At 35.7% G+C, this 12,322-nt stretch overlaps 1 pseudogene; it reads left to right on the forward strand.

Moving 5' to 3' along the window:
- Positions 1-1,430: 1,430 nt before the first annotated feature.
- On the forward strand, positions 1,431-7,870 carry LOC122297763 (annotated as a pseudogene).
- Positions 7,871-12,322: the final 4,452 nt, after the last annotated feature.

Raw genomic sequence — 12,322 nt, forward strand, 5'->3', positions numbered from 1 at the left:
TAAGTATAGGACTCTCTTACCTGAAGTGAGAGTTAAGTGTAGGACTCTCTTACCCGGAGTGAGAGTGGAGTGTACGACTCTCTTACCTAATAATATCTACAAAAATCAATTCAAGATATTTTTACCCAATAATATCCACGAAATTAGCTTAAAATATTTTTATCTAATAATATCCACAAAATTAGCTTAATATATTTTTATCCAATAATATCTACAGTTTTGAACAGACGTTTTGTCTGAAAATATGAAAAAATGTTATTGCGCCATAAGACCTTAAATAACCCTCCGAGTCTAATGGCATAAACCATAATACATTTTGACACTTCTAACTATCTCCAATAATCAAAAACACACTTCTGATACCATAGTAAATAATAACACTAACTATGTAGTTAGACAAAAACCTATACGATTAATGTATTCGTGAAAACTTATGGGGTCTTCACGAGGTTCGTAAAGTTAATAGAAATTTCACAATTGAATTTCTAGCGGGCTGTTATAACACCCCCTCTCTCTCTATATATATATATATAAATAAGATGCAACCCAATTAAGAAATAAATTTAATCAAAGCTCAAAGATGGTGGTGTCCTGAATCAATACCCATTTATGACATTCTGAAAGCTGTTCCTACTCTGCTCTCTGCAATGTTGGAATTAAAAGATGGATTCCTCTTCTCTAGATTTATTTTCATGGTGTCTAGCATTCATTCAATTCATAGGTGATAGATGTGAGCATTCCTAGTCAACTCTTTCTTTTTTTATTTTTTTATTTTATTTTTTTGTCCAATTTAGTTCCGGGTTCCCAAAGATCCAATGTTTCCATTCGTATAGAAATGTTGTTGCAATTGCTCTACCCATAAAAGTACTTACAAACTAAGTAGTTTGAAATGATATATATCTCAGTTATTTTTATTATAAAGTAAATTTAATGTGTTATATAAATCAAGTTTTTATGGAACCTATTTATGATTATAATAATACTCTATAGAGAAACCACACTTTTAGAAAGAAACGAGAGTAATTTCTGCCTTCCATGCTTTCTCTATGGCATGCAAATTAACTTAAGCATATTGTATTAGTAATGCCTATTTATGTAAAATATGTAATAAGTTTGCCTTTTTCATTAAAAAATATGATTTAATAGATGAAAATAATGTCATATCCGTAACCCATGAAAGACAACTAAAGTCTAAGGTACGTTTGGGTGTTGAGATAGTTTCAACTTTTTTATTTCATTATATTTTAATATTTAAACATTAAATATATACTTTTTAATAACAGATTTTTAAATTTTAAATTTTTTTATTTAATTATTATAATTTTTTTAAATTTTTAAATAAAATATAATAATAATTTAATTTTTTTTAAATTTTAAAATAAAAATAATATTGAGAAATTTATTCAAACAATTTTTAAGACTATAATTCGTGCTTCCCAGTCGCGGCAATGAAGCTCACTGTGAAGACTTTGGAAGGCAGCCATTTCGAAATCACTGTTCAGTCCTCCGACACCGCGAGTTGTGCTTTCACTATTTCCTTCTTCATTTTTTTTCGTCTTGGATTTTAGTTCCAGAATTATGAGTGCTTTTATTATAGTATTTCTGTTTAGTTTAGAAATGGGAATAAAGGAATGAAAAATGTGGCTGAGGCATTGAATTATATGTTATGGCAACCGAATAAATGAGCAGTAGATGTTTCGCATTTTCTTGTGATTCCATTGGTTTCTCGACAAACAAAGAGATTATGCTCAAATTCGGTAAGCATTCTGGTGCTTATTTATTTTTTATTGGAAGGTTATGGCTGTCAAGAAAAACATTGAAGATTTACAAGGAAAAAGTAATTACCCATGTGGACAGCAGCTGTTAATTCACAATGGGAATGTCTTGAAAGACGAAACCACCCTGGCAGAGAATAAGGTTTCCGAGGATGGTTTTCTTGTTGTCATGCTTGGCAAGGTATGTTTTCCCCGTTTCTGTAATTTTCTTGATATTTTTTGTATTTTTACTTCTTTTGGGACTCTATCATGTTTTGCTACTATATGCTGCTTAATTATACCTGAAGTTCCAGCAAACTATTTCAAATTCTAAAGTTTATTTCAGTTTCCTTCTTGTGTGTCTTAGCTCTTAATGATGTGTGATATTATGTATTTCATCATCATAAAACTATATAATGATTTCTGAAGTGATACATTATTTGGCAACCATAAATCGTGTTTGAGCACTTGTGATTGAAAATTCACAGCTGTGTTTTGCATTGCAGTAGCATTTCTGATGCGATTATACCTGTATAAAAAAAAGTTATTTTCTGCATTCGTGGTACACACCCATGACCAGAAGTCTCAAATAGCTATTGCTTAGAATGTGAAGGACCAACATTGTGTTTCTCCGATATTGTATCAGATGCCAAACAGCTTTGAATGTTTTGTTTTCGTTTCCTGTACTGGTGTTGGCATCTCTGTTTTCTCCTCTTCCTAGTTTGTGAGGATTAGTATTTTTGTTCCGGAGATGAGCATATGTTGATAATTCCAGGACTTGAGCACTCTTATTTAGTTTATTTGGTGTTGTCTGGCATTAACTACAAAAAGGAAGCGATTCCACATCCCTTTTCATTACTCCTGCAAATGTGTTTCATAAGCATCTCTTTAAAATGTATGTTTTGGGTAATTAATGAAGGAAAAATTACTTATAAAAAAATGTATGTTTTTTGTTTGTTGTTGGTTAATGGATGTTCTATTCTGTTATCATGGCAATTAAGATTCCAATTTGTATTTTTCTCTATAGCCAAGTCTTCTAAAGGTTTTGAAAAGATTATTGTCTTTAATCACCTAATTTATCTACATAAGATCAGATACTGAATATATTTTTATTCTTCATGTACCTGAAACTCATTTTATTTCCATATTTTCAGAGTAAAACCTTAGGCACAGTGGGGGTGTCATCCACTCAGGTATTCTTGCTCATTATTATACTTCTGGTTTCTTGTGTTTTCTGTATAAGCTGCTTATTTACCTCTGCATGTTAGCCTTCTCCTACAAATCCACCTACAACTGCACTTGTCTCAAATTCTACTCCTGCAGCTGAAGTTCCTGTACAGCCACCATGAGTTTCCATGACAGTCGTTTTTCAGTTCTTGCTTTTGGATCAGATCAATTAATCTTCTTTGAGTTGCAGGGTCTCAAAGAGCACCTCATTTGCTTCAGACACGACAACATCTTGGTACCACTCCATCTCTATGAATTTATCTTACTCCTTTGAGAGAACTTCTGGTGATGCAGTTGGTGAACCAAGGTGTCATGATAGTCAAGACATGAAAAAAAGCCATTGATCAATTACCTTAAAGAGGGAGAGGAGATATAAGATGTTGTTCTTTTACTTATATTAAAAAAGGAAAGATAAGATGTTCTTTGAATCACAGAGTATAACTGTAACACCCCAATGGAAGACCCAAATCACATGGCTTATACTTCAAAAGAACTAGTCAATGATACAATTGGAACCCCATTAGAATCTTATAGAGAGCAAGAGCTTCTCATTCCCAACCAATGTGGGATCTCATAAAACACCGACCCTTATCCTTATCATATGGGGGTATCACAATCTCCACTCCTTTAAATTCGCGACGTCCTCGTCAGGCTAGTCCATCGTAGGTGGCATGGCTCAAGTCCCATATTTATGGTTGAGATATGCTTTGATACCATTTGTAACGCTCCAATGGAAGATTCAAACCACATGATTTATACTCCAAAAAGACTAATTAATGATACAATTAGAGCCCTATTGGAACCTTATAAAGAGCAAGAACTTTTCCTTCCCAAGCAATGTGGGATCTCATACACCACCCACCCTTATCCTTATCATATGGGAATATCACAATAACCTCAATGAAAGATTCAGATTGATTTCTTTTGATCTTTTTAAGGACTTGTAGAGGAGCAAATTGACTTAAACAAAATGACTTCAAGTCTCTCTTTATCTCCCTCCCTCTTTCTCTCTGTTTTTCTCGTGTTTGTTACTACCTGATGATGTGTGAACTGTTTAACATGTTAATGGTCTTTATGAAAAAAAAAATGAGATACTTAGATATATGTAAAGCATTACTTCTCTGTGTGATTGAGGATACTAGTCTAAGAATGGAATGTAAGAAGAGTTCTCCCTCTTGCTCTCTCTCTCTCTCTGGTGTGGATGCGGGGTTAAAGGTTATAATTGGATCTTCCAGTGTGAGAAACAATATTTTGGAAGAACATTGTTTTGCTAAAGTCCAAAACTTGATTGTAGGAGGCAGTTTGATGGTGTGCCTATCTGGACATAACCTGACTCACTAGTATTAATGAAGAGGCTCCTTGTGTATGGTAGTGGTTCATACTCATTGCCCAGAGGTGGCATTGTGCTTGACTCATTCTGAGTCTTTTGTGGCTTTTGGTGGTAAGAAAAATGTGCTCTGGCTCATATGTATTCAAGTATCGTAAATGATGGACAAGGGTGTCCATGGTTCTCTTGTTGAGATTGTTGTATGTATATTTGTTTAAGATGGTGATATTTCATTTACTACAATTGCAGGAATTAACAATGCACAACATGGTATGATCAGAAATTTGTGTTTCTTCATGGGGCTTGTGCGTTATTCATATACTTTTACCAAGTGATTTCTCGATCTCATGAAATATTATGGGCATGCTATAGTTCATGCATAGTCCTGCTATTGGTCTTTAATCTGAATCTGCCACGAATGCATTGCTGACTACTACAACGCATCTCTTTGCTATTAATTTTATAGAATTCTGAACATGAAATTTATATAGATTAATTCACAAACTAATAACAGTTCCTGTAGAACTTAGTGTGTAAGTCCACTTTTTTCTACTGAAGCGTATATTTTTGTACTTTTTTTTTCTTCAAAAAAATGGTTAGCAGATTGAAAGAATTGATGGTCTGTTAACTGTGGACTGAATCCAAATTCTGCAATCAAACTTGAGCTCAAATTTGTTTTGGCTGCTCTATACTCAACTACACTGCTTGTTTATCATGGATATGCACAATAATAGGGAAGTTGGTGGGGTTGAACTAATAGATGTTCTTTTTGTCCTATACAAATGAGTATACATAATTGAACATCGTTTCTGGGTGCAGAGAACAAAAAAGATTATTACTTTAGAATATATTATAATAATAACAATGTAGTTATTATGTCTCATTACAGTGCTCCTACTGGTACCTACGGGCAAGCTGCTTCAAATTTAGTTGCTGAAGGTAATCTTGAGGAGACTATTCAACAAATAATGTATATCGCTGGTGGAAACTGGGACAGAGAAACAGTTGCCCGTGCACTTTGAGCAGCTTACAACCACCCAGAGCGAGCAGTAGATTACTTATACTCTGTATGTTAAAAATCCACATCTTTGCTGTTGTAACATCAGTCCATATAAGTTACTAATGTTGATCTAGCTTCAGGGTATTCCTGAAGCAGCAGAAGTTGCAGTATCAGTGGCTCCTTTCGCTGCAAGTCAGGCAACTGGAATAGGTGCAGCCACTGCACCTGTGTCTGGATTGCCTAACACATCACCCTTGAATATGTTTCCTCAAGTAAACAATTCATATGTTGGATGGCCTTCCATTATGTGTACTTACTTTTAGGTGTTCCTCAAGTTTAAGAAGCTGGAATTTTCAGGAGACCTTTGCTACTGCTGATGGCGGTGGTGGAGGACTTGGATCCCTTGAATTTCTTAGAAACAATCCACAGGTGGGTTCCTGGTTATATTCCTTTCTTTTTGCCTTTTAATTCAAGAAACATGGTAGTGTTATTTGCTAATTAATAAAATTATCTTATAAAAAAAATGTTTTAAGAAGCTTTTAATTCCGTGTTTGGGAATTAAAAAAATAATGGTATTTTTTTTTTAAGTAAAAATAATGGTATTTTAAGGAAAGAACTTTTTTGATATTTCAATTTGTTTCCTTTTCAAGTGGGATTTGTGATAATTGTTTCCGTGAGGATGATGAGATGGTGCTGGATCTTCCCAATCATAGCATCTTTATCTCCTTTTATTAACATTAGCACTAACATAGTATAAGTATGGTACAGGGCGCTTGACCAGAGGGAAAAATAGAAGTATTTATTATCTGACAATGCAAATCACATCAGACTCTTATCAGTTGTGCTTTACTGGTTGATATGTCTAATAAAATCCTATGTTGCATGTTTGTTTTCATAATGGCTGATAAGTGGTGATGCCAAGTGATGCTGTTTGATTTGGGTGCTGCTTTGCTTATCAAACTTCTACAATGATACTGATTTTCTTTTCTTTGCATTTTAGTTCCAAGCATTGTGTTCAATGGTGCAATCAAATCCACAGATATTACAGGTATGTATCACCTTTTTATTATAATTAAACCCCATTGGCTTTCCCATGACTTAGAGTCAAACTGCTGCTTCTGGTGCAGCCCATGCTTCAGGAGATGGGAAAGCAAAATCTACAGCTTTTGAGACTAATTGAGGAGCACCAAACAGATTTTCTTCAGATGATAAATGAACCTCCTGAGGGATCTGAAGGGTGAGTACTTATAAATTATATCCAGTGAAGTCCTGAGTAAGAAAGGAGAAATGCTAGTAAAATATCTTCAAACATATACACGCTGATTGATATTTTAAGCAGCTACAGTTATTGTTTTTCCACTCTTGTCATCACCTTCATCCGCACTCTTTGTTGTCTTACATCTTCCACAAATATTTGTTTCAATGCCAGTACTTAGAAGCATTCCCCTGGGGTTTCTGTGGTAGACTTTGTCGACTTCAGTACTAGTGATTGGATATCTTTTGATCTCAAAAGTCTTGAAGGATTCAATTATCAACTCTAGATCCCTGGAAAGTGTAGAAGAAGGTAAATGCAGTTTTTATGTCCTTAGTTGCCCGACCCAAAAAAATCAAAATTTGCCAAGCATATGGATTTGAATGCTGTATCATTTCATTGATAATCTCTGATCACCATAACAACTTTGGAATAGAAGTGTTAGAAACATCTTTTGGAAACATTGGTATGGCTTTCAGTTTGGACATCAGAGATTTCACTTTGAAACAGGTTAACGATCAATATTTCTTTGCCTCTAAATCCCCATGCGTGAAATGAGAAGCAAAAACAATGCAAGTCCTGATTCCCCCCGTAATTGTAAGGTAAGGTTACCATTCATCTCTTAAAAGCCTGATAAGGCACTCTTCCACATTATAGGGTTTGAACCTCTGGACCTGATTTATTTCCTTGTTTAAACTTGATTTTCTGTGCCTGTGAAATAATAATGGAACGCTTTGTTTTCATGTACTGAGATGTAAGAACCTTTGGTCCCGGTCCCCCCCACCCCCCCCAAAAAAAAGAACAAAACAAATCAACTTCCATATAGAAATGTTAAATAGAAAGGCAGCATAATCATCGTTACTTTCAGGGATGCATTTGATCAGCCTGTGCAAGATATGCCGCATGGCATTAATGTCACCCTGGCTGAACAGGCCATTGATAGAGTACGTGTTCATTCTACAAGTGAGATCTACTCTTTATTCTTTTTCAGCGGCTAGTTTTTTTTCTCCTTATATGTTTATCATACACATTGATCTTTATGTCTTCACATTATATAGCTAGAGGCAATGGGTTTTGATAGAGCCCTGGTCATAGAGGCCTTTTTGGCATGTGATCACAGTGAGGAATTGGCAGCCAACTACTTGCTGGAGAATGCTGGAGCCTGGAGATTTTGAGGATTGAATATTGCTCCATTGGGTTTGTAGTTTCGGTTCCTTGGTGACATATTGATATAATTTTCTTTACCTGTGGTAGTGTTCAGATTAAATCATGCACTTTATTAATGAATTATGGAAATTAATTTTGTGAAACTGATCTATATGAGTATATGGTATGGCAAAAGTATAAGCTTTACAAAAATTTCCCCCACTTCAATTTTTTCATGGGAAAACCTCATCTAATGGTAATAGTTTTTCAACTAGTAGTTTCTGTGAAGAATGTGTATTTTAGAGCAATACCATATAATCATCCTTCCCGTTCCTATTCTACCACCATACTCTTACCATTTGCCATTTTATGTTTTATCTGGCAACCTCGCTGGCCGTAATAGATCTGACTTTCATGCTAAATGATGCGGAGAGGGGGTTGGGTGTACAGAAGTGTAAACACTGCCCTTCTAATTTCTAAAGTATAACCCGATAGATTGCATCTCCTATGTTTGTACCCAATTTGTTTTTGTAATCAATATCTCATACACCCTATACTTTCAAAGCCAATCTTTTAGATTTTCGCTTTCAGACAAGATATATCCTGTTCTTAGTTTTTGTCGAACGTGTTTAATGATAGCGGTTTGATGCATTGGTGTCATGGGCAGGATATTCGTATTGGCAGACGATGTGGGGATGGAGTAAATTGGAGGGTGATTTTCTTTTCTTTTCTTTTCTTTTCTTTTCTTCTTTAGAGAGTTGGTTCATGGTAATTGATGATTAGCTGAGATAGATTGCAAACGAGATTTTGTCAAAAAAACTTATCAAAGTTTTTATTTATTTTTAGAAAATCAAATCTGGAGAAAGAAGTGTTTATAATTTAAAAAAAAAAAAAAAGGTTTTGAATTCTAGAAATGACCTCATATGCATGTCACATCTAGAAAGATATAAAATTCTAATGTCCCTTTATTTTTACCTATAAAATGAAAAAATTCTAATAATGACAATTGTACCAATCCTGGATATCTCGGGACATGCTAATTCTAATCATGGTAAGCGAATTTTCTAATAGACTTTTCCGTCCTATTCCTACTAATGAAATGCTTCGGCCATTAAGATATTATATAAAAGTAAATTTATAAATAAAAGTGATTTCATATAATTCGTTATATCTATTTTATAATAAAAGTAACTTTACAATCTAATGTATTGCATCAAATTATGTAAATTTATAAGAATATTTTTGTATAATCTCTTTTAAAGTATTTCTTTAAATGGATTGTTAGTTTTGTCAATCACCTTAAGATTCTTAGGTCATACACTTAGATTGCGTTTGGATGTTGAGATAAGTCGAGTTAAGATAAATTAAATTCTTTATGAATATTAGTTGAGATAGTGAAGTGAGTTTTATAAAACTCACGTAAGATGAGTTTAGATGTGTTACAAGAATTTTGCGGCAGACTAATTAGCAATAAATTCTTTAGCAATAATTTGGAAAGGGAAACTGTTGGCTTACAATCCACACTTGGAAGAGGTGGATTCCGAAATTTATCTTTGGGTTTTTACTTTTTTGGGGGATGGGGTGGTGGTTATGATATATATTGTAATATATATTATACAAAAATATTATAAACATATTTTGAAGTATAAAAAATATTATCAATATATTTATCAATTAGAAACTTATGACGTGCAATAATTGAAGATATATATGAGTTTCTCTTCTTTAACAGAAATTTAATATATCTATTGTTTATTAGGAAAAAAAAAAAACATTAGACGGAACACACAGAAGGCAAGTTACGTTAAAAGGACAAAGTACCAAAAAAATATGAAAAGATTGAAGTTCTTTTGTGGAGGGTCTATTTTAGTCGCCTATTCTATTTTAAAAGTCTAATATGAATGAAACCCATTAAAAGAGGCCATTTGCTAATTGAAGGGAATTAGAGAGTTCAAAGTTCAGTAAAATTACACACTACACCACCTTTCACGAAAAGATAGAGATTTCATGCAGATATATGATCATTTCGATCACTGGGTGATGATCCATATCGATAAACTCTGAATAATATAAGCGTCAAATATGAGCCTATATATACCAGATAACCCTTGATAATATGTGATGAAACTCTCTTTTGAACTCTAAATCATTTGGTTATGTTTTACTGACTTAAACATCGGAGTTTTCCCAAGCGGATCACATTGGAGCCTCTTGACATTACGCAGGTAAACGGTTGCAGAGGGGAAGTGAGATAGGTCTTTAACATTGGCATCGTCTGTGGGATTCACTATCATCCAACATGGTTCTCACAGGCCAACTGTAACATGTTCCTTAGCAAGCCGAGTGGTAGATTCATTGCTAACATTCATGGAGGCACGATTAGCAGCGATTGAGGAGAGGCTGAATAAGACATTGGAGGCCATGAAAATCTTGCAAAAGGAAAACGACGGCCTGTGGCAGAAGAATGCTGAATCTAATGATACTACCATACCTGCTCACTGTGAACAAGGTAAGGGGGAGGCACACTGCAATATCGAGGCAAACATGGGGCAAATAGATAAGGAAAAGATGCATGACGAATTAAAGAACTGGTAGGAAAGTATGAGGAGATGGCGAAAAGGATGAGAGGATCTTCTTTGGTGGAATGCCTGTTATACCAAACAGATCTATCGTATAGCCAATGGATTATGGTCATGTCGCTCCCACCAAAATTCAATGTCCCCCAGATAGACATGTATGATAGATCTAAAGACTCAATTGATCATTTGGAGAACTTCAAGGCCCACATCACACTCCACGATTTTCCAAGCGAGATTGCATGCCGAACCTTCCCTTTGACCCTAAAAGGGATGGCGAGAGGTTGTTTCGGAATCCTCAAGCCAAAGTCGGTAGACAGTTTCGAAAAATTGGCAAAGCATTTCCTAACCCAGTTTATGCCTAGTAGGAGGCATCGACGTCCAACCACCTACCTGCTACCAGTCAAACAGAAAGAAGATGAGAACCTGAAGACTTATCTTACCCGCTTCAACATAGAGCGGTTAACAACGGATGACCAGGATGAAAATATTACCCTTGCCGCCTTCCTAGGAGGAATATGGCTACGCAATCCCTTTATGACGGAGTTGGCTCGAAAGACTCCTTCCACCCTTAGAGAGTTCATGGAGAGAGCGGGTGACTTTGTTAACGCAGAAGATATGCTGCAAGCTTTGGTAGATCCCCATAAGGAGAATAAAAAGATCAAACAAAGGGGTGGGCAGGTTAATAGAAAGGCTAGGAAGGCAGTCAAGGCAGGATACTACTGGCCCAATGCTTTAAGAGATGTTCTAGAATTCACCAAGAAGTGCGTCCAATGCCAGACGTATGCGCGAGTACCGCATGCCCATCCATATGAGTTAACATCTATGACAGCGCCGTGGCCTTTTGTCCAATGGGGCGTAGACTTGATAGGACCTTTCCCACAAGGAAAATGTGGAGTAAAAGTCATGATCGTTGTCGTAGATTACTTTATGAAGTGGGCAGAGGCAGAACTGCTGACGACCGTGACATGCAAGGTCGTAACAAAGTTCTTGTGAAAAAACATTGTTTGTAGATTTGAAATCCCTCAAAGCATAGTGACAAATAATGGATGCCAGTTTGACTCCGACCATTACAAAGAGTGGTGTGTAGAGTTGAAGATCAAGACAAAGTACTCCTCACCGGGCCACCCCCAAGCGAACGGACAAGCGGAAGCAACAAACAAATTATTACTCTCAATCCTTAATTGAAAAAAAAAAAATTGGGTGGACAAGTTGCCAAGGGTACTTTGGGTGTATATAACATTAGTCAAAACTCCAATAGGAGAATTGCCGTTCACACTGGCGTATGGGTGCGAGGCGGTCCCCCCAGTCGAAGTAAGGCTCCTAAGTTACAGAACGAACTACTTCTCGGCCACTCAAAATGATAAAAAGATGGAGGAATATTTTGATTTATTAGAGGAAGAAAGAGAGATAGCAAAAGCCAAAATGTTGCGAGAAAAATAAAAAGCCGAGCATTACTTTTACAAGAGGGTGGCCTCAGGACTTTTAAAGTAGGGGATCTGGTCTTGAAGAAGAGCAGGGTGAGTATCCAAAGTGAAGGAAAAATGGGACCTCGATTGGAAGGGCCTTACCTAGTGATAGCTAACAACAAGCCTAGATCGTACTATTTGAAAGATAGCCAAGGCAAGGAATTGCCACATCCATGGAACATGGAGCACTTAAGAAAATTTTATCAGTAGCGTTTATAGCATTGTCATTTCTGTTAATTTCGTTTCCTTAGTGTTTACATTATTACATTTATATTCATGTCATAGAAATATTTACATTCGCTTATCACTACTTAAAACCTGTCGTGCTCTGCGTTATTAATAACTTTCCGGTAAAAGTAAAGAACATTCGAGGGCGGACATTGGTGCAAAGCTTGGCGAACACAAAAAGAAATGGGCATGGAGGTCCTCAGACCACGCCACCCCTAAACATCAAAAGTTAGCCTTACCAGCTTGTGGTGCCATAAAAAATGGTGTAGAAGTCATCAGGCCATACCATCCCTAAACACCAAAAGTAAGCCTTAACAGTTTGTGGTGTCATGAAAAAGGGCTC

Source organism: Carya illinoinensis, chromosome 2 (assembly GCF_018687715.1).
Source record: "Carya illinoinensis cultivar Pawnee chromosome 2, C.illinoinensisPawnee_v1, whole genome shotgun sequence".
Lineage (NCBI taxonomy): Eukaryota > Viridiplantae > Streptophyta > Magnoliopsida > Fagales > Juglandaceae > Carya > Carya illinoinensis.